We start from the raw sequence: 22,215 nt of genomic DNA on the forward strand, positions 1-22,215 counted from the left end.
GTTAACCCTGGGATGAGCAAGAAGAGGTGGGCAAGCCGATCCAAAACCTCTCTGCATTCCATCTTTTGTTTAAGAGTCAAGTAAGGGGCAAGCTTTACTCCAGTTACTGAGCAGTGTTCCTAATCATTGTGCAACAGGTCTGTGAGGGGCCCACTGTCTTCCGACATCTTCTGCCATCGCCATTATGTTTACAATGTACTCCTTCCTCATCACTGAGCAACAGGTTTGTGAGGGACCCAACCTCCCCCTCGAGATGCTCTGCCTTTGCCATTATAATGTGGTTTATCCTGAGGTACGGCTTCAGCCGGATAATGTAGAACATCTTCTTGAATTCTCAAGTGGTGCCTGGGTCAACTAGGTAGTTAACATAAGAAATCTTCCTGACCATGTTGCAGGGCACCTCCATTTGTTCAAAGTTTAAGTGCAAGTTGGCTTGAGCACAAAACCCTCTTAACTCTTTTGGTACCCAGTCAGCATTGCCTTCTAGTCGCATCACTTCCTCAGCTCTTGGCCAGCCTGAAGGTACCTGGTTGCTAAGCATGAGCGAATTTTGCGAATCTCGCGTTCGCAAATTTTGCGGATTTGCGAACTCGCAATCCGCAAAATCCGCGAATTCTCGCGAATTTGCAGATTTTTTTTTATGTTCGCACGGGTTTCTGCAAGTTCGCGAGGGTTTTGTACAATTTCGCAAATTGCGAAATTGTACAAAACGCGTGCGAACTTGCAGCAACCCGTGCGAACACAATTATATGAAGAGAAAGAAGCTCCTGGCCACAGGAACAGCACGGGGATTGCGCTCATGAAAGTCAAGGATGCAAAGGCCGGAGGGAGGAGCTTCGCCGGCGATCAAGATGGCCGCGTGAGCTCGGAGCTCCGAAGACCTCCCGGTCCTCCGCAATAATCCTGCTATCTATCCTGTCCCACGACAGTGGGAATCGACTGCTGAGTGGGTCCTGATGCGGCGCCCGCTTTCGGAATGAAAATCGGACATTCCTGGACTTAGTTAGCTCGAGGGAACCCGGAGGCTCCTTCCGCGTCATTGAACACCATTGCAGGGTACAGCGGTGCTTCCGCACGGACGCCTCTTTGTCTGAGCTTGGTCCCACCGATGAGCAACTCTGATATCTGCGTTCCCTGCTACTCGGCCTAAGTACCGGACCCCGGTTCTACCATCGTGTGTGTGGCGCGCCTACCAAGAGGCTCTTTACCCCAGCTGGCCGTCTGATCTGAGGGTGCCAACATGGCGGGCAAAGGAGACCTGGACAGAGGCAAGTCCCAGCGGGTCAATAGAAAACCGTCCCAGTCCCAGTCTACTATCCCGGAACGCTTTTCCCAGTCAAGAGGCTCGCCGGTGCAGGCGGGCCGCACTAACGACTCGAAAAGGGATGGATCACCGGACGATTCTGCCATAACGCTTCGGGACGTTCTGGGCGCGATCACGGGAGTACAGACGGAGATGCACGCTCTCCGGGAGGAACTGTCCAGCAAGGTCGACTCCCTGAAGATCGAGATGAACCTCATCAGGACTGACCTCGGGAAAACCAACGACCGGGTGAAGTCGTTGGATCTCAAGACGACTAGCCTGGTCACCGATGTGTCTGATATCCAGACGGAGGTACGTGACCTGAAGTTGGCGAACGGAATGCTGGCGCGCCGCCTGGACGAGTTTGAAGGCCGCGCGCGGCGCCAGAACGTCCGTATTACTGGGGTACCGGAGAAGGCCGAGGAGGACTCGGCTGAACTTTTTGTGGAGGATCTGGTGCTTAAGAACTTGGCGCCGGGGGGCCTGAGTAAGTTCTTTTCGGTGGAACGGGCACACAGGATACCGGGGGGACCACCCAAGTCGGGCGCTTTCCCTCGCCCCATCATCGCACAGCTCTTTAACTTTAGGGACAGAGACGCTATCCTGCAGGCGTCGAGGACCGCGGGTCCTTTGCGATTCCAGAACTCCGACGTGAACTTTTTTCCGGATTTCACTCAGGCTGTGCAGAAAAAGCGTCAGAGCTTTACCGGGGTGAAACGAAGACTGAGAGAAATGGGCCTGCGGTACTCCATGCTCTACCCTGCCAAGCTCCGCATTCAGCGGGACCACCGGACCTTGTTTTTTGACTTTCCGGACGAGGTGGGGCACTGGCTGGATACCCTGCCACAGGAGCGACGCGAACCGGCTGACCAGACGGAGGAGACCACCGAGGGTGCGGAAGCGCAGGAATGAATATTTGTCGTTTGACTTTCTGTGAGCTGGGTAGCCGTATGGGACTTTCACTTAAGACACTGCTGCTATGGTTTGACTCGTTTTGTCACTAATATGGGGGATGACGGGGGGTGATAGGATGCCTCCTTTCTCCTCTGTGGGCTTTCTGTAGGTTAGTTAAGGGGCGACAGGCGCACTGCTAGTTGGGGTGGATTTTAGTCTTATGCAGGGGTGCAGGGTGGTGGGTAGTTGGGGGGTGTTTTTTCTACTTCTTTCCTTGTCTTATTCTTTGTCCTGGCTGGGGTCTTACTGCGCTGCTATGTTACTGCTGTGGGCGCCATTGCGGGCGTGGGTGGGGGGGAGGGGGCGGAACGTCCCGGATGATGGGGGGTAGATCTCTTAACTTGTTAAGCTGGAATGTAAACGGGTTGGGGGACCGTATTAAAAGGGGTGTGGTGTTGCAAATGCTCAAACGTTGTTCGCCAGATGTGGTTTTCCTGCAGGAGACCCACCTAGTGGGGCACACTTGTAAAGCTCTGACTAGACGTGGTTTCAAAATGGTGGCACACTCGGGGTTCTCCTCAGGATCACGAGGGGTGGGTATCATGGTGCGCATGTCCCTCCCGCTGGAGGTGGAGTCGGTGCTTGCGGATGAGAGAGGCAGATATGTTGCTGTGGTGGGCAAATGGGAGGGCCTTACGCTAGTTTTGGTTTCGGTTTATGTTCCCCCGGGGCTACAAGAGACTACTTTCAGGGATCTAGCTGGCGCCATTTTGGGTCTCCCTGAGGGGCTGCTGCTTGTGGGTGGTGACTTTAATTCTGTCGTTTCCGGGGACCTGGACCGCTTCCCATCCAGAGATCTGCGTCCTTCCCAGTCCTGGCTGTCTGATTTCCTGGGTTCCATGGGGATGGTTGATTGCTGGCGTCTGTTGCACCCCTCCCAGAGACAATACACGTTCCTCTCCGGCGCCCATGGTAGCCTTTCTAGACTGGACTACGTCCTCACCCCGGCTGCCCAGGCGCATTCCGTGTCCACTGCGCGTCTCCTGGCTAGGGGCATTTCGGATCATTCCCCAGTTTGGGTCTCCTTTGACTTCCGAATCCCCGTGTCCTCGCGGGTGGCTCCCATCAACCCTTGGTACTTTCGCGACCCGAAGACCAGGTCACTCCTGGCTAAGGCTATGGATCGGTACTTCGTCGAGAATACAGGCTCAGTTAACTCAGCCGTTTCCCTTTGGGAGGCCTTCAAAACTGTGCTTCGCGGCGAGGCCTTCTCCTTGATTGCGGAGGTCCGCCGTCGGCGGGACGAGGACGTAGTTCGACTGGAATCTGACATTGCTGCATTAAACTCCCAGCTGGAGCTGGGCCCGTCTCCCGAGCTACTCCACGCTCTCTCCCTCAAGCAGTCTGAGCTCCGGGCGACCGCCACTGACGCGGCGAAAGCCCTGAGCAGGGAGCAGCAAGGCAGAATTTATGACGCGGGTGACAAGGCCGGCAAGCTCCTTGCGTGGCTAGATAGAAGGGAACTTGCGTCCCGGGTGGTCCCGGAGCTGACCAGTGCGGAAGGCCTCTCCCTCACGGACCCGGCGGCTATAGTTGGGTCCTTCGCGGACTACTTTGAGGGGGTTTACGCCTCGGCGGACCCCCTCCCGGACTCTGCGTCGGCTTCCTTCTTGGAAAATATGGAGCTTCCCTGCCTCTCGGACCTCGAGCGCGACGACATGGATCGGGACCTAACGATGGATGAGACGGCCTTGGCTATTAAATCATTACGCTCGGGCAAAGCGCCGGGGCCCAACGGCATCCCGGTTGAGCTCTATAAACTCAGGGCCGACGCACTTGCGGCACCTTTGTTGAATATGTTCCTTGAGGCCCGTGAGGCGGGAGAACTCCCCCCCGACCAGCAGCTGGCCACCATTGTGGTGATACATAAGGAGGGGAAGCCTCGCGATCTTTGTCGATCATACCGACCCATCTCCCTCTTAAACGCCGAGCCCAAGATTCTGGCCAAGATATTGGCTAATCGGTTGGTGGGAGTGATCTCGGACCTGGTGCACCCGGACCAGTCCGGCTTCATACCGCACCGGAATACGGCGATCAATCTGAGACGGCTTCACGCAGTAATGGCGCACGTACATCTGCTCCGTGAACCCACTGTCCTCGCCTCCCTCGACGCCACTATGGCATTTGACTCGTTGGAGTGGAACTACCTATGGGCAGTTCTGGCCAAGTTGGGGTTTGGACCCGCTTTCATCGGCTGGGTCCGGCTGCTGTACTCTGCTCCAATGGCCAATGTGACGGTCAATGGTCGGTTGTCTGCCTCTTTTGTGCTGCACAGGGGCACTAGGCAAGGTTGCCCGCTTTCCCCGCTCCTGTTTGCCCTAGCACTTGAGCCTCTGGCGGCCCTGATCAGAACGCACCCCGATATCTCTGGGATAACGTGGTCCCCGGGTTTCGAGGACCGGATATCGCTCTATGCGGACGACATCCTTCTATATCTCACCTCTCCATGCCACTCGCTCATAATGGCCTTTGACCTCTTGGGGACCTTCGGGACCCACTCGGGCCTGGTAATCAATTGGTCTAAATCCTCGTTGTATGTACTGTCCGGAGACACGCCGCGTCTCCCCCGTGGGTGCTCAATTCAGGTGGCCCAGCAGGGCTTTCGGTATTTGGGCATCTACGTGTCGCGGGACTCCCGAGCCCGGTACTCACACAACCTCCTCCCGCCATTGGAGCGATTGCGCCGGGACGTCGAAGGCTGGAAGAAGTTGCCGATTTCCCTGATGGGTAGAGCCGCCCTTTTTAAAATGATGGCGTTGCCTCGCTTCTTGTATGCCCTGTAGAATACGCAGGACCCCGTGCCGGCAAAATACTTCACGGATGTCGAATCACTGCAGCGGGCGTTGCTGTGGGATGGTAGGCCGAGAATCTCGTTGGCTAAGTTGACTATACCAAGTTACGATGGGGGCATTGCCCTGCCTGATGTGAGGCGCTACTATTGGGCGTCCCAGCTGGCGGCAATTAATCATGGCCTCTACGGCCCGGCGGACAACCCGGGCTACGCGATGGATCGGTGGCTCGTGGGTGATGGGAATTACTATAGAGCGTTGTACTCCGGTTCCCTGGATCGGAAGCTGACAGGTCCCACCATGACGATGGTGCGTGTATGGCGCACAGTTACTAAAACTCTGGGCTGGCACAACAAGGTTACTATGGCCACCCCGCTGTTTGATTCAGACATACTGGGGAAGCTGTGGCATACTAAGGGCTTCGACAGGTGGGACACCATTGGGATTTCCAAGGTTGGGGACATGGTGGCCAGGGGACGGGTCAAACCGTTTGAGGTACTGCAATCTGAGTACCAACTGGCGGCAACGGAATACTTCCGACACGCCCAGCTTAGTCATGCCCTCTCTCCCTATGTAGCGGAAGGGGAGTCAATCCCTGAATCATCCCCCCTGGAAGATCGGGTGCTGGACGGCCATATGCCGGACAGCGCTATCTCTCTAACATATAAAAAACTTGTTAATGTGAGAGTGGACTTGCTGGTGCGACTGAGAGAGCTTTGGGTGCATGACGGTATAGAGGTGGATGACGAAGAGTGGCAATCGGCGATCTCCTCACCTAGGGAGGTGGCCATATCGGCACGGCTCCGCCTGGTGCAGCTGAAGATACTGCACAGAGTGTATGTCACTGGCCCCAGACTTCTACGTATGGGGCTTTCTATGGATGGCGTGTGCCGGCGTGGGTGTGGTATGCTTGGGACCTTCCTGCACATCATATGGGAGTGTCCGGATGTGGCCCGATATTGGAAGCGTGTGCATGAGGTTATGGAAGAAGTGACTGGTGTGGCCCTGCCGGCGGAGGCCCGGAGATGCCTCCTCAACATCTGGGGCCCGACCGATTACAATGTTGCACAGACCCGTTGGATCACCCTGGGCAACATGGTGGCTAAGAGAGACATCGCCCAGAAATGGGGTGCGCCTGCTCCTCCCTCGCTCAGCCTATGGGAAACTAATATGGACTGGTGCATGCTTCGTGAAAAGACGGTGTATGTGGCCAGGGGTAAACCTAAAATGTGGAGATCTGTTTGGGGTGCCTGGAACTCTTACAGAGGTGATATTTGCGACCCCCCCGTTGAACTTGATCCCGAGATCCAGCTTTCCCCGTAGTGCCCCCTACCTGTGGTTCCAGATTGTTTATCCTGCGGTACTACTTCCCACGTGTTTCACTGTTGCCATTTCCAGTGTGCTACTTTGGGTGAGCGGCCCCCGACCTCCTACCGCCACGCAAGTCCGCTGTATCTGTGTTGTCCTCAGCCTACCCTCTCTTCTCTTCTTTTTCTCCCGTGCTTACTGCACACTTCTTTTTCTTGGCCTTCTGGGCCCTTTTACCTTATGGTTTACTTGTTTCAGATTTTGATGTTATTTAAAAATTAAACCTGATTGCTCCTGCTTCTGGTATGGTACATGACTTATCCTGCTGCCTCAATGCTGCCTGGCCTCCGGGATGTATGGCTGAATAGCGGTGTACTTGTTTCTGTAAATAAAGGTTTTCCAAAAAAAAAAAAAAAAAAAAAAAAAAAGGATGCAAAGGCCTCTACCCAGCATCACAGCTGATTTTCCACAGTAGATTTGGGAAGAGGCACACCTGTCCCGCCTCGAAGACGCTCATGATTGTTTTTGGGCTAATGAATGAGTCACTGATTTTGAGCATCAACTAGTTCGAGCGACCATGCAAGGCCGCCCTCTACCCAGCATCACAGCTGATTTTCCACGGTAGATTTGGGAAGAGGCACACCTGTCCAGCCTCGAAGACGCTCAGGATTGTTTTTGGGCTAATGAATGAGTCACTGAATTTGAGCAACTAGTTCGAGTGACCATGTGTGTGTTACTATGCAATCGCCCTGAAGGGCGCAGGGGTCCCTTGAGTGACCTGTGTGAGGCTGTGCCTGTAACTATTTTACAATGGCGCCAGCAAGCTGCCAGCGCCGTTGTAAAATAGTTACAGAGTTAGCTTGCACAGGAAGCACTTAGATAAAATAAAGCAGCACCTGCTTCGTTTTATCTAGTGGTTCCTGTGCAAGCTAACTTTGTAACTATTTTACAACGGCGCTGGCAGCTTGCTGGAGCCATTGTAAAATAATTGCATGAGTGGGGGTTCAACTTTTGAACCCGTTACGCTCGCGGATTTTTTTTTGCGGATTTTGCGGGAAATCCGCAAAATTCGCAGATTGCGGATTTCCTAAAAATCCGCAAAATCCGCGAGCGTAACGGATTTCCCGCTCATGCTTACTGGTTGCCTTATTCATTAGCTTATGTTTCAATTTTCTGAAGCCCAGAACTTAGTCTACCACATCATGGCTTGTGAACTCAGAGGTACCTTCCTAGCCCTCCCTGATCAAAGTCAGAAAAACGCAAGCAAGATGCCCAAACAGAAACTCAAAGGTCGAAAATTCTTCCACCTTTGTGGAATTTACCTGAAGGGGAATAAAAGACTTAACACGAGGAGATCCCATTTCCTCCTGGGGTTCTTAGGTTGAGTTTCCATCATGCACTTTTTAGCACATTTTAACTGCCACGCCAATGTATTGATCTGCAGTTGTTATGCAGTGGAAAAGTGGCAAGACTGAAGTGCTTACTTAGCCTTTTGTGACAGAAAAGGACCAGCATTTTGTGGTCACGTCACTCACATTGTGCAGGAAGCTGTGGAAGCAGTTGGACACGCTCATGCCCCTGCAGCCCCGACCTTATCTCAAATGTTAGGACCCATGATCCGAGACCACTTTCCCATCTTGGGCTATGTCCCTACATGTCGTCTTCATCCCGACTTCTCACGTCTTAACTCGGCTGCATGGGCGTCCGCAGGGGGGGGCAAGGAGGGGCGCGTGCTACCCCCCCCCCCCCTGGAGCGACCCTCCTTGCTCCCCCCTGCAGACGCCCATGAAAACCGTGACTTCAAGTCGGGGTTCTAACTCTCTTTCCTCTGCTTTCTTTTATTTGCTTCCCTGTGAAATGGATCCAAAAAAGAAAGGCGCTTTTGCTGGAAATGTCATGTTTTTCTGACATTTTAATTCCAAAGTGCAACATTGGGAATAAAAGGCTAAAAATATATCAATAACTAAATAAAGTAAGACTGAGTGGTAGCAAACTGGCCAAACTGATTTTATTCACACTGCAACACATTAACGCCACTTTTACAGAGTTTGCCAGTGAAGCGCTATTTTTGTTTTCTTGTCTTTGTTTTCCCTGGACTTGGAACTAGTGCGCCAATCCTGGAGGTACTACAATGTGTGGATTGGAAAACAAAATGTGTGCTGTGGCTCTGCGTCCAGGGATGTGGTCTTTTTACCATACTGCTTACGTTTTGTAAGGATATAAGCAATGGCCATTGAAATGGGTCCATTCAGGGCCCTGTAGTCGTGTCCTTAACTTTTCAGGAAAAAGCACCCACTGATTTCTGAATAGTGAGTGCAAAAGCATTAAGGTAACCAGGTTGTTCCTGCTTGCATTTCCCATGGTTTGCAAAATGTTGCATTCCCTATAAGTGTTTGCTTTTTCCAGGATGTTGTTACTTTTTTTTGGTACGCCGCATATTGCTCTTGTCTAGTGCGTAATTTAAATTGAGCTGCATCCAGGTGTTTATAGCGGGGAACAATTGGGTTGTAGTTGAAGACAGTGGGAATTTTTCTCAGTGGGGCAGTACAGTGTTCAGTGGGGGAGAGGATGTGGCAGTATGGTCAGAGCTGCTGAATTTGGAACTGGGAACCAGGTTTAGCCTTAATAACCGGTCCACTAGACCTTAGAAGGCTTCACAACACCTTAGAAGTCCTGGTGTCTTTGCACCAGCAGGTGGACCCTAGCATGACAAGTGTATGTTAACCTTCAAGGCTTCTCCACCACTATCCATACTGAATTTCACCTCCAGTCTTACAGGCAGGCCTATGAAGCAGCACACCCTAGAGCAACAGTGACCCTGTCACTGAGGTCACAGGACCCTTGGGAAGGGCCAGCTCTAGGGTGGTGCAACCAGTGTGACCGCACCGGGTGCTGACTTTAGGTGGAGGCATCATGTATCAGTATTTTATGGTTTTAAAAACGCTCGCTGCCTCCTTCATGGCCTTCAGCAATTTTCGGCAACAATAAAAATGTCATGATGACGTGATTAATGTTCTTCCTAGAGAGAGATCAGAATTTTGTCTAGTGGAAGTTTTGACTCATGGAAAGGTAGCTCAGAGGGTTAATGTACCGGATACAAAGAACATGCGCCATGCAGATCACAAAGTGCACATAATGTAAATAGGTCAGTGGGCTACTGATTTTGTCAGAGAGATCCTTTTGTTACTTGTAATTTATAAGTTAAAATTCTAACTTAGAACAGTGAGCTTTTAACTGTCATCTAAGAGTTGCATACAAACTGCAATGTATAAATTAGAGCGTTATGTCTCCCCCCCCCCCCCCAATCTTTGATTATCCTAATGTCCCAAAAAGTGTTCTTTTGGACAGAAATCAATTCTGATTATTAAGGAGAACCCCCAACCATGGTATTACGTTTTTTACTCCGGGTATTGTGTTTCTCCAGACCAATTACTATAAAACTATACGGGCTACTAGTATGGTTGTCATGTGACTCCTACACCTTGTAGTCCTTAGTCTTATGTAACATTTTCTATACAGTGATTTACACACATATTGATTGTCTCTGTGTAATGTGTGGGATGTAAAGTGCTCTGACACCCTACAATGGTATGAGTGGCGCTGTAAATCAAATTAAATGCATCTGAGAGAGAGTGGTCATGGTAACTTGGGGGCACAGTTAAAGGGTGGTAGTGAGGGAATCCATGGCAGAGGTGGTCCTTGGGGGACACTAACAAACATTAATGCACATGACACCACCAGTGCTATGGCTGGCCCTGCCCTTGAGGCCAGTCTGCCTCACCCATAGGTACCTCCATGGCCTTGTTTCAGCAGTAGTAGCTGCAACTCACCAGGGATTGGCAATGCAGGATTTGCACGCACACCAAACTAAGTTTGAAAACTTACAGTCACCCGGCTTAATTCACAAACACTTTTAACATGTGCTGCCTGCTGTGGGGCCACTGGAATTAATTATGCAGCAAAGGATGACACCATTATACCGTAGTATTGACTAAATTATGCATTAAAAAAAGGCTGCAGCATAATACAGTATATTTTCAGATATTTTATTATTTTGACGTGTGCACACATGCTAACAGTCTCTGGAAAGATTTTGCCTTATTAGTACCAGTGTAACATACAAACGCAGCAGTGAGAAAGGTGATCAGTCAACCTTTACAATAGGCCATTCACTCCGCAGCAACACAAGTCACATTTTATATTAACTTTTGATATGTTTGAGCTACAAACAATTTATTAGTTTAAATGGTCAGAACATGCAGCAGATCTTGCATTATGAGGCAAATATGGCAGAGCCATAATTTTAGAGAAAACATTTGCAAACTAGCATATTTTGCCATTCATGTTTGAACTGCTGTTGTGGAAAAAGGGAGAAGTGCTGATGACAGAAACTCCATGGCTCGGAGACAAATGGCTTGTGTTTCCACATTTTATCGTATTTGGTACATTCTGTGATTAGAAGCATATCCCACTTTGTGAATATATTTTAATGTCAATAACTCATTATAATCTTAAATAATCATGTGTATCCATTGGTTGATTAAACTGGGCAGTGAAATGCCAACCAAATACTAAAAATTGGGATGTCTGCGTATTCTGGCCACACCTCTGGCTCCACCCACAGATCCAATCCTTGGGTTATTCCCGCCCTTTCATTCTCCGCCCACTGTTCCCCTACTTTTTTTCCCCCCACTTCGACCACTGTGTAAGACTCAGCAGCCCTGGACCTGTGATGTGCCGCCGCTGCGGGCGCCGCATGTGCCACATATTTACGGTGCCGGGCTTCCGCATAAGGGAGCAGGCCATTATTGTATCCCTAAACGTGGGCACGTTGTCAGTTTGACATTGACTACACGTAGAGGGACTCTAAGTTTCTTATCAAAAATATAGCTAACATTTGGACCTATACATTTTATTTTGTATAAATTAATTGAATGTGTGTAAAACTTAGCAACGCCCGCGGAATTCTAGTAAAGGGAGCACCCATTGGTGAATCACTAGCGTGTGTGATTGATGCATTATTCATTACTAACTTTGACGTTGTGCTTTACCTTTGGATAAAAGTTCTCATGAATTCTAGCACCAAGAAGCCAATATTGGTAAATATGTGTGCTACAAATAAGCCCTAACATACACTGTGCATACAATATATTTAATCTGGTGCTTTAATCATAGGCTGTTTTAAAGTATTCTGATAAAAATCGAATCGTGCTGAAGACAGCTTGATTGGTGTTGGATCGAGGACCCGGAAGTCTGCACACCTAGCAGAGAGAGATAAAGCATCTTGTCAGAAAGTTTTGTGTTTTCCCTACAGGTGGTGTTTGTTAGCCTGTGGCAGGGTAAGTCACATGTCCTGGATTCCTGGCATTTAATTGAGTCTATCCCAGTTCTGCGCCCCAGTGTTTCTTGTGCCCCACCTGGCATATATCATGTCGGAGGATGGTGATGACGTTAACATTTTGCCCCCCCCCCCCTGGAAAAATGTCTGTGGACGCCCATGCTCGGCTGAGGAGTCGGCTGCTGCCATGGTATGAGGGTGGAGGAAAATAGGGACCAGCAAATAAAAAGAAATGTGGTCCCATAGTCTCTATGTCCCTGGGATGAGCAAACGGTGTAGTTGGATCTAATGTGGCTTGAGGTCCTTCTGAAGACTGCAGTGGAACTTGAACTCCACCTACAGCATTCAGCTTTGATGCTAAGATCTGTGCTTGTGGAGATATTGATGGCCCTCAAGGTCCACAGGTTTTCTGCCTGCTTTAGTGAAGGACTATAGGAATTGGTGGAGAGATTTCTGCAGAGAGAAACTGAGAAAGACTGGACTAGATTGCAAGCAATCAATTAACCAAAAGTTAGCTGCCCACAGGAATAGGTTATTGGGGGAGCGACGATAGGAAGGGAGCAAACAACCACATCACCACTTAATGACTTAGCCAAGACCTTCCGCTATTTGGCCCAGGTTAAGAAAGCATTTATGAAGAATGCAAAAAATATAGACAGCAGCATACCCAATCGATCTACTTATATTAGCTAACTCAACCGACGAGATAAAAAAAGCAACGAAGACCATTAACATAGTGACAGAATTACAGACCCAACATCATTAACGCAAATAAGTGTACCCGATCTTGCAATTATAATTGGACAGAGATATACCTGCATTCCATATCTTCGAGTCTGTTATATTACATATTTCTCTAAAAGGCAAAAGCTTGACACCCCTAAGTGCATATATAGCTCTACCTATCAAATGTACAATGAGCCTTGCAAACATGATGAAATTAACAAAACTGGCGAACAAATGCTGGAAAGCAAACAAGGAACGTAAATTAAAAACAAAGGTTGTGTTATGGTGAAATATATGCCCTACAAACCAACATGTCACATCTCTACGAAGTTAAATTTGGTACTTTTACAACAAAGACATACACACTCCTTCTGGGCACTAGTAAATTGTGATTACAGGATTATACACACCCTTTAACCCTTTCGATGCTGATGACGAGCTCAGCTCGTCATCACCCACGGGTGTCGTGTGCTGATGACGAGCTGAGCTCGTCATAGTGCCACTAAAATGGCATTTTCCAGCACAGGGGGGGGGGGAAACGCCCAGCAGCCATGTGGTTAACTCAAAAGGTTTAAGAAGGCAATCTAATAGCAACAGAACAAGACCAAGCAGAATAGTAGAGGCAAAGGACGTAAACTCTTCGTTCAACAAACTAAGAAATCCATAAGCACATTGAAGCATCAGAAATTAAGGCTATCCAAATGTTATGAATGCAGAAAGTATACGAATCAATGAACTAAACAAGCAAAGCAAACAATGTTTATCTTACACCAACTCAAATAATCCTATGATGTGTTTTGGATTAATATTGGAGTTTCTTTCTAATTCTACTTCACCATTAAGGACTTGAGTAATCCAGGACTTGAGCCTAATAAGAACATTTAATGACAAGACTTACTGTATTGAAGCAGTTTGCAAAAACGGATCACAAGAATGAATGCAATGCCATATTCCAAACAAGGATTTACTAGCAAGTATGCTAGATAATCAATAAACAGAGTACTGGAAGAAAAAGGAATCATACAATTCCATGAACTATGGTGAATCAACCCGCTTAACAAATCGGATAAAACAACCAACTGGTATGAAATGTGAACAGCCCTAAATGTCATGATGACGATACCAAAGGGGATGATAAACGGAGCGTTTGAGCAAATCAAACACTCACACCCAGTCAACTGATCTGCGTTTAATCCATCACCATTCTTTAGCTCACCCCAACACCCCAGTTCAGACATGGCCATATGCAAATCAGTCTGACCCTGTGCCTCATGGTAACAGTCCAGCCCGAACTGCCAAGCCATGTCTTCCCTGGACCGGAAACAAGCATCCTGTGACCGGTTTCGGGTTCATAACCCTCATCAGCCAGGTTATCTTGAATTTGTTGTATGTTGTATTACCTGGAATGTGAGGGGCCTACATACTATGACATGACGCCACAAGATTCATGCATATTTGGTTCGTAGAGGGTTTAGTTTAATTTAGTTTATTTGTTTAGCACAGTTAATTAAAACCATTGCTGTGAAATATCCATATTAGCACAATTATCACATCAAGAAACAAAACTGAAGAAATACACTGTCATTTTAAAAAAATCTGTACGTTTAAAATTCTTTTTTAAAACTACCAGTGTTAAGTTACTATTGAAGTCCAAAAAGTGAAAAGATTAGAACAAGAGGTGCTAGACAAGGGGACGAAAAAAGTCTGTAATAAGTTTTTTTGGGGGGGGGGGGGGGGGACAGGAAGCGTAGGAGCCGAGGAGGGTGAAAAGAAATTTGCCAAGAGTCTCACAAACTTTCCAACCCTGGCAAGCGCTTGAATATCTGTGGAGGTAAAACACAGAGCCGTCACCTCCCAGCATGACCTAGTGCCCCATTTTAAAAAGAAAGGTTTTAATAAATGCCTTCTGGGGCCATCCATAGCTGGGCAACAACACAGTAGGTGCGGCCATGATTCTTTGTGATATGAGCACAGTCTGCAGGCCCCCCCTCCTTTGAAGGAGCCCATCTGTAGGAGGCCGTAGAGCACAGGCCTAGAAGGCGCATAGACAATATGTTCTTCCGTGCCACTGCGTTCAGGTTTTCCAGTAGATAAAATTGCGGTACCCCAGGCTGGCATGAGACATTCAAGGGAAGCAAGACAGTTGGTGTGTTTAAAGCCCAAAGGTCCATCCGATGGGAAATTCGTTTCGCCTGCTTATTGATGACTTTTTTCCACACAAAGGGGGTCATTATGATTGCGGTTTTTCCGCATCCTCGGGGCCGGCGGAAGGCACCGCCGGCCCAGAGGATGCGGAAAAACCGCAGCGGACTGACCAAAGACCCACCGCCACATTAGGATGGCTGGTGGGTCCTGGTTTCCGTCCGCAGCTTTTCCGCCGCGGTCGGCTTACAACCGCGGCGGAAAAGCTCTAATATGGTGACGGTGTCTTCCAGACACCGTCCATCATATTAGGATGGCCTGTAAATTATGCTTTTCCGCGGCGGGTTTTCCGCCGTGGAAAAGCATACGGAACTTCACTGCAGGGGCCCGTTGCGGGCCCCCTAGGTGAAGGGGGGGTGGGGGGTGCACATGGGGGGTACCTATGGTACCCCCCTGCATTTGCATGCAGAAAGCGGCAGGCACCGCGCGGTGCCTGCCTCTCATTGCATGCAAATGCAATGCGTGCATTTTTAACATTGCGGCGGGTGCAGCTTGAAGCTCCACCCGCCGCAATGTTAAAAATAGAGGATGTGACCGCAACCCTTGCGGTCACATCCTAATTGTACAGGAGGGAGCTCCGCATGCCATGCGGAGGTTCCCTCCTGCTCTGGGGTCGCGGACGGACGCAAGTCCGTCCGCGATCCTAATGACCCCCTGAGTATGGAATTGTGTCTGAGATTAGCAGGGAGCTGTCAATCTCTAATGATTTAATAGCCTTTGTCATTTGACGATTCCATGGGTTTCCAGGGCTGGTAAAGATCGCAGAGGGGTTCACATAGCGTTACTTCAAGAAACCCATTTAACGAAAGAGGAGGGCATAGCATTGTAAAGACGATGGAGGGGGCAGGTTATAACACCACCTATTTAGCGTTTGCACGGGGGGCTCTGATCTGGATACGAGCTGGGGTCCCTTTCCAACTCACACGGCAGACGATAGACCCTTCGGGCAGATTTGTGGCCATAGAGGGCAGACTTAGGGGCATGGATGTAGCATTCTGTAGTCTTTATGCTCCTAATGTAGGCTTTCTGACACAACTTTCTGGTACGTTGGCATCCTATCTTGCGAGCTTCCTGATAATTGGTGGAGATTTCAACTCCATAACGGACGTATCGCTGGATAGATCACACCCTCCACTGGCTGACCCCCGATACATAGACTTACTAAAGGCAGACTGAACTGGCAAAATAGGTGGAATCTGGTGTATGCCTGGCATGTACATCACCCGCTAGACCGAGATTATTCTTATTACTCCGGGATGCACGATCTCCATGTCTGATTGGACGCGGTGCTGTGCTCCCCAACGGTGCTGCCCAGTGTAGTACGAACTGAGTACCTGGCCAGAAGGATCTCCGATCATAATCCACTGTTATTTACCATGCATTGGATGATTGGGGCATCGAGTATCACCACTTGGAGGCTCCGCCCCGATTTTTCAGAGCGAAGTGAGCGAGGGGATCACCCAGTATTTTGCAGAGAACTCCGGCTCAGCCTCCACGAGGGCGATAGAGTGGGATGCTTTTAAGGTGGTGGTCAGGGGTATGTGCATAGGGAAACACGAGGGAGTGCGGAGGGTGCTCCTCCAGGACCTAGAGCGAGCCGAGACTAAACTACGTAAGGCAGAGTTGGCGCGACTTGCTCATCCTGAGCTTCGGGGGGAGATGAAGGCAGCGAAGGAAGAGGTCGCTGCAGGAATGGAAAGGTTGTGCTGCTATGACTATAAGGCCTTTACCGCAAGAGCTCATGCGGAGGGAGACAAGGCAGGGACGCTGCTGGCTTGGCTGGCCAACCCGACCAAGAGGGGCTCCCCTATTTTTGCCCTGGTTGATGATGGCGGGGAGTTGGTGTACACCCAGAATGGGATCCTGCAGCATTTTCTGCGCTACTATGAACTCTATGAGAGTTCACTAGTGGCGAGAGACCTGGAAATCGGTTCCTTTTTGGAGGGACTTTCACTTCTGGAATTGGATCCAGAACAGGTGACATGCCTCGGCCGAGATATAGAGTTGAGCGAAATTAGAAGTGCTATTAAGCGCATGGCTAGAAATAATACACCGGGAGTTGACGAGTTGCCGATAGAGTTCTACTTGCTATGTATAGATATACTGGCACCAAGACTCCTGGAGGTATATAGGGAAGCAAAGGAGCTGGACAGGTTGCCTGCTTCGATGCAAGAGGCCTTAGTGATTCCCCTCTTAAAGCCAGGGCGGGAGGGGGTAAATCCGGCCTCCTACCGCCCTTTATTGATGCTGACAACTGACTATAAAATACTGAGCAGTATATTTATTTTTATTTTATTTATTGGCGACCTGACTGCTACACCATATGACCACATTGATCCATGAGGATCAGGCTGGTTTCATCCCAACGAGGAACACATCCACGAACATCAGAAGATTAGTGAGGTTGCTTGAAGAAGACCAGCCAGAGGTACCACAACCAATGGTGTTATCGGTGGACATTGAAAAGGCTTTTGACAGCTTGGAGTGGATTTATTTATATACCACAATGGGGTGATTTGGCCTCGGGCCGGCTTTATCAGCTGGACGAAAGTGCTCTACACAACGGCTGTGGCTAGAGTGCGCGTCGGATCGCTGATCTCCTCGCAGTACCCAGTGAATCGGGGCACGAGACAAGGATGTTCGTTATCCCCTTTGTTGTTCGCCTTGGCGGTGGAGCCGTTGGCAGTGAAGGTCCGACTGGGAGACCACTCTGATGGTCTGTGGTGTAGAGGAGGTCGGGAGTACATTTCCTTGTACGCCGATGACCTGCTGCTATTCCTTAATAACGCCATTGGAGCGCTGACGAGAGCTGGGTCTTTGCTTTCGGATTTTGGCGATATATCAGGGTTGAAAGTGAACTGGTCGAAGACGTGCCTGTTCCCGTTGAAGCAGGGAGAACCCCAGCTGGTTACTGATAGAGAGGTGAGGTGGGAACCCAATTGTTTGAAATATTTGGGAGTGCATATCTATCATACAGCAGCCGATATGCTTTAAGGCAATGTGGGGCGTGGACTGAGGGCATTGAAGAGTAGCATGACCTTCTGGGCCACACTCCCTCTGTCAGTGACGGGGCGCATAGCGCTGTTGAAAATGATAGCGCTCCCTCGACTTTTGTACTTTTTCACGACTCTTCCGGTGTGGATCCCGTGTTCAATGTTTAAATTGTTGAAGTCACTCAGTGAGTTTCTTATGGGGAAAGAGCAGACGCCGGGTTGCATTGGCGATGCTCATTAGGCCCAAAGCCGAGGGGGGACTGGCGGTCCCGGACTTTGAGCTGCACTACCTGGCGGCCCAGCTCCAGGTCTTAACTGAAGCAGTGGCGAAAGAGTTTAGAGGTCCAGATCAGCAGCGAGGCAGGGCCATACCACGCCATGTACTGTCCTACATAGTGCTGCAGCAGAAACTGGATCTTAAGGACCTGTTCATGGAGGAGAAAACACTGTGACTAAGCTGGAATCGTTCACAGCGTAGGGCGGGAGTACTGCACCCATATGCGCCTGAGATCCCTTTTGGAATGATAACAGCGCTCCCACATAGCGGTGACTGGATACCCGTGCTGGAATGGGAAGATGCAGGGATCCATATACTAGGAGACCTGTACGAGGATGGGGCCTTGTTGCCCTATCAGACATTGCAGGAGAGGGATTTCTTTTGCACGCAGCTCTAACTAGAGCACTCCAAGTACCCTGGCGGGAGGGGCTGGCGGAACCTAAGACGACCATGGTATGCCAATATACCATGATGGCGGCCGGGACCTTCAAGGCGGTCACGTGTCTTTACTTTAGGATGCTTAGTGAGGGATTGGCTCCCTTGGAGGTGTTGAGAGAAAACTGGGAAGTTGACATAGGGACGCCTATCCCTGCCCCGGCATGGTCACAAATCATGCGCAGAGCCTGGAAGAGCACGAGAAACGCAAGATTCCAGCTAGTACATTTTTATATTCTTCATAGAGCCTATTTGACACCAAAGAAAATCCAAAAATACTATCAGGTTTCAGGAAGCGGCGTGCTCTTACTGTGTACGAACAGGTGCTGACCTCCTGCATATGCTATGGTCTTGCCCTGAGATGGGGGACTATTGGAAGAAGGTAGGAGAGGTACTGAACACCATTACGGAGCGACAGATGACCTTTGATATAGCCACTGGTATCCTGTATTGGTTTTCCCACACATCGAAAAACAAAATCACAAAGTAAATTTATAGATATGGGGCTATTACTGGCGAAACGAGAAATAACGAGACGGTGGGTCCTAGCAGCGAGAAATGGAGGGCTGAATTTTGTGAAGTGGGCGACAAGTGAGAGCACGTTTAGGTACCAGCAACAGGCCCGACGATTGAATACGGATAGGGCCTTGGAGATGGCAACGGCATGGGATACATTGGTACAAGCATTGCAGGATTATCAGATAGAGGAAGAAAGAGAGGTGATTAAAGGAATGGCAGGAACCCCAAGCTTGGACAGGTATGGCTAGAAGTTCTATAAGGAGTGACTCCTGTTCCCATACGACTGTATAGATCCATGAGATAGTACACACCGGCGACATGGGGGGAGGGGAGGGATCACAACACAAGTTGGGGGGATGTTGGGATGGTAAGAAGTATTGGGATATGCTTATTATCATTTGGTTTTCATTACAATGCGAAGATTGCATTTTCTTTTATTATTTTTCTTTTACTGTACAAAGGATAGTGGGGTTACATCCTGGAACGGGGATTGAACTGACCAGTTGATTGGTGGATTGAATGTACATGTATGATGTTTCGTCATTTTAATCACTCTCTTGAAAGTAAAAGTTACATTTTTTGATTACCGAGAAGTAATCTGTGCTTTAAGGAAAAGCCCATTAAGTATGGTTCTAGGGCTGGCTGGAGTATTATTTAAGTGTAAAATCAATCTTTAGGCACAACTTCCTACTAATGTCTTTATCAGCATATGCAACTTCCAATTGCCATGTTCTAGGTCCGCCTCTATAATCGTCCCAATCTTTAAAGAAGGCAACCGACTTGAACCACACTGCTAAAGACCGATCTCTCTTATTAAATCCATAGTCCAAGTAATTGGAAGATTTTTACATAATTGAATTGTGAATTGGGTGAATGAGCATAACATCCTATGTTCCTTCCTATGTGGGTTCAGGGACAAACTAGGGTCAATGGACCAATGGCTGAATCTTCATCCTAATATTGACAAATACACTATAGCCAAGTGTTGCCAATGTACCTGGCTATCATCGACCTTTCTTGGGCTTTTGACAAGTTAATCAGACTAAGTCAGCAGCTTTTAATTGAGATAGGTTTGGAAGCCCCCTGTCTGACCTACATTCCAATTTGGCTGCAAGGGTTGAAATTGGTCCTTTTGGCGAGCGCTTGCATTCTTAAATTAGAGCCCAGCGTCTGCCAGAGTTGCGCACTGTACTGAAATGAATGCGTTCTTTATGTCAACAAACAAAACAAGTTTTTAGCTAATTTTGAAGTTTTTAGTTCACATTTTTAGATGTTGAACTCTGGCCATATCCCGCACTCTATACATAGATTATGTCATTCTTTTAGTTTGTATCCCGAAAGATTTGAAAGCCTTGGTGGGATCTTTCACCTTTTTTAGGTCGGACCGGGATTTAAAGACCAATTTTGCAAAATCCCAAATAAAGGCATGTGGCTCCAATAGTACGAGTATGCGACCCTTCTCTATTAAAGGTAGCAAGCTCGAGTAGGCGTTTTATTTCTTGTATTTCGGAGTAGTTTTTGATTCTACCAATTCATGGTGTTCCAACCTGGCAGTTAAAGGACAAGAACTCACTAAAATAAGTGGTTGAGCTGTTTAATCTCCCTTCCAAATTAGGCGGCAAACCCACAGCACCCCTGCTTGAAATATTCAGAACACAACGTGTCCCAATAGCATATATGAATGGAGTTTGGGGCTAAGACAATCCTAACTGCCGAAAGAGAGAAGAACATCTATTTTGCTGTTGCCTGTTCTTTTCCGCCAAGTAGTCAGAATTTAATTTGCCACGAGGAACTGTGGCTTTATTACAATGATGACCCACATCAAGCTGGCCCCTCTGTTGTTATGGTCTTCAGAACCGAAACACCACTGTCGACTGTCTTAACTGTGACAGTGGTTTAGACCCTCTCGTTGTGCTATACAAAAACGTCATTTAGGAAGACATTCTTTAATTGAGAACCCCTCTTCAATATGTAAGAAGGACATGCCGTGGCTTAAATGTTCTTTTTTTTTTTTTTAAAACAGATGCCTAAATGGAGAAGGCAATTAATTGATCAAACCTACGATTAGGTAATAAGCTGTTCTGCGGACATGTGGTAGCGTTCTAGTGTTCCGCCTAACGGAACAGGAAGGGGAGTAGCGGAAGCGGAAGGCGGCCATTTTGTATATTGGCGCCGACCGCTGTTTGAGAGGTTGACATTCCCGGCGCTCCGTGAATAAAAGAGTTAATTCAATTCACACGGTGTCTGCTCTCATTAAAATACCATCATTACAATGGCGACGAGGCTCACGGCATAACGCCCGAACCCAGACACAGCGTGCAGCACCAGAAGTGCTACCCCGCCGGTCCATGGAGCGTGGCAGAGGACCCCAGGAGAGCGCATGACGGCGAACCACGAGTTGCCTGAGGGAGCAGGGGCACTACTCAGGGAGGTAGGCTTGCGTGCACCCCACCTTTAGCCTTGATACCGCGGTGCAGAGTCTTCCAGCCCACCTGTGACCCCAGAGTGTGCAAAGGGCACAGGCAGAAGAGGGAGGCCCACGCAAATAGGTGCCCAAGACAGTCAAGGGAGTGCTTTGGCCCCGTTGAGTGGAGGTGGAACCAGGCAAACTGGCGGAGCAGCGTGCAGGCGCAGGGGGGCCGAGTACTATTCACCCTACTTGGGAAGAGGACCCACTGGCACTTTCTGATCCTGCGCACGACTCGCTAGGGGATGACAGTGACAGCGATCTCGGCGTAAGGGGCTCGGCAGTACAGTCCGCGCCAGGTAGTCCCCCGGGGAGAGCGATCCCCGTCCAGACAGCCCGACGAAGAGCCGATAACATGGCGGTACAGTCATCGTCCCTCACACAACTGGTGCCTTTCCTGACCAATACGGGTGAGCCGGAGAGGCTATGGGAGTACTGGAAGAGGTATTTCCTCAACTACCTCGACGCGTTGGAGGAAGAGGCGGGAGCGCCATACTCCAGCAAGAGAAGAAAAAAAATCCTGTTGCATAACCTAGGCCCCGAAGGGATAAGGGTCTATGACACCATCGTTAAAACAGAGAGAGATGCCACAGATACCGACGTATTTAGCCACGCCATTGCCGATCTGGACGCACACTTCAGACCTGTCGTGTGTGTCGCGATTGACCGTTACAACTTCTTCCAGAGGAAACAGAAGAGCAATGAGACGGTGGATGAGTATGTTGTGGCCCTGCAGAAATTGGCACTCACATGCAAGTTTGGTGCACTGCACGACGACCTGATCAGAGACCACATCATCATGCACACGTCCAGCACCCATGTCCAGGAGAAACTATGGGTAAATGGCGATGCCCCCCTCAAAGAAATTTGGGCGATGGTAAAGAAGGTCGAATTGTCCAAACGC

The sequence above is a fragment of the Lissotriton vulgaris genome, chromosome 9 (genome assembly GCF_964263255.1).
Source record: "Lissotriton vulgaris chromosome 9, aLisVul1.2, whole genome shotgun sequence".
In the NCBI taxonomy this organism is placed as follows: Eukaryota; Metazoa; Chordata; class Amphibia; order Caudata; family Salamandridae; genus Lissotriton; species Lissotriton vulgaris.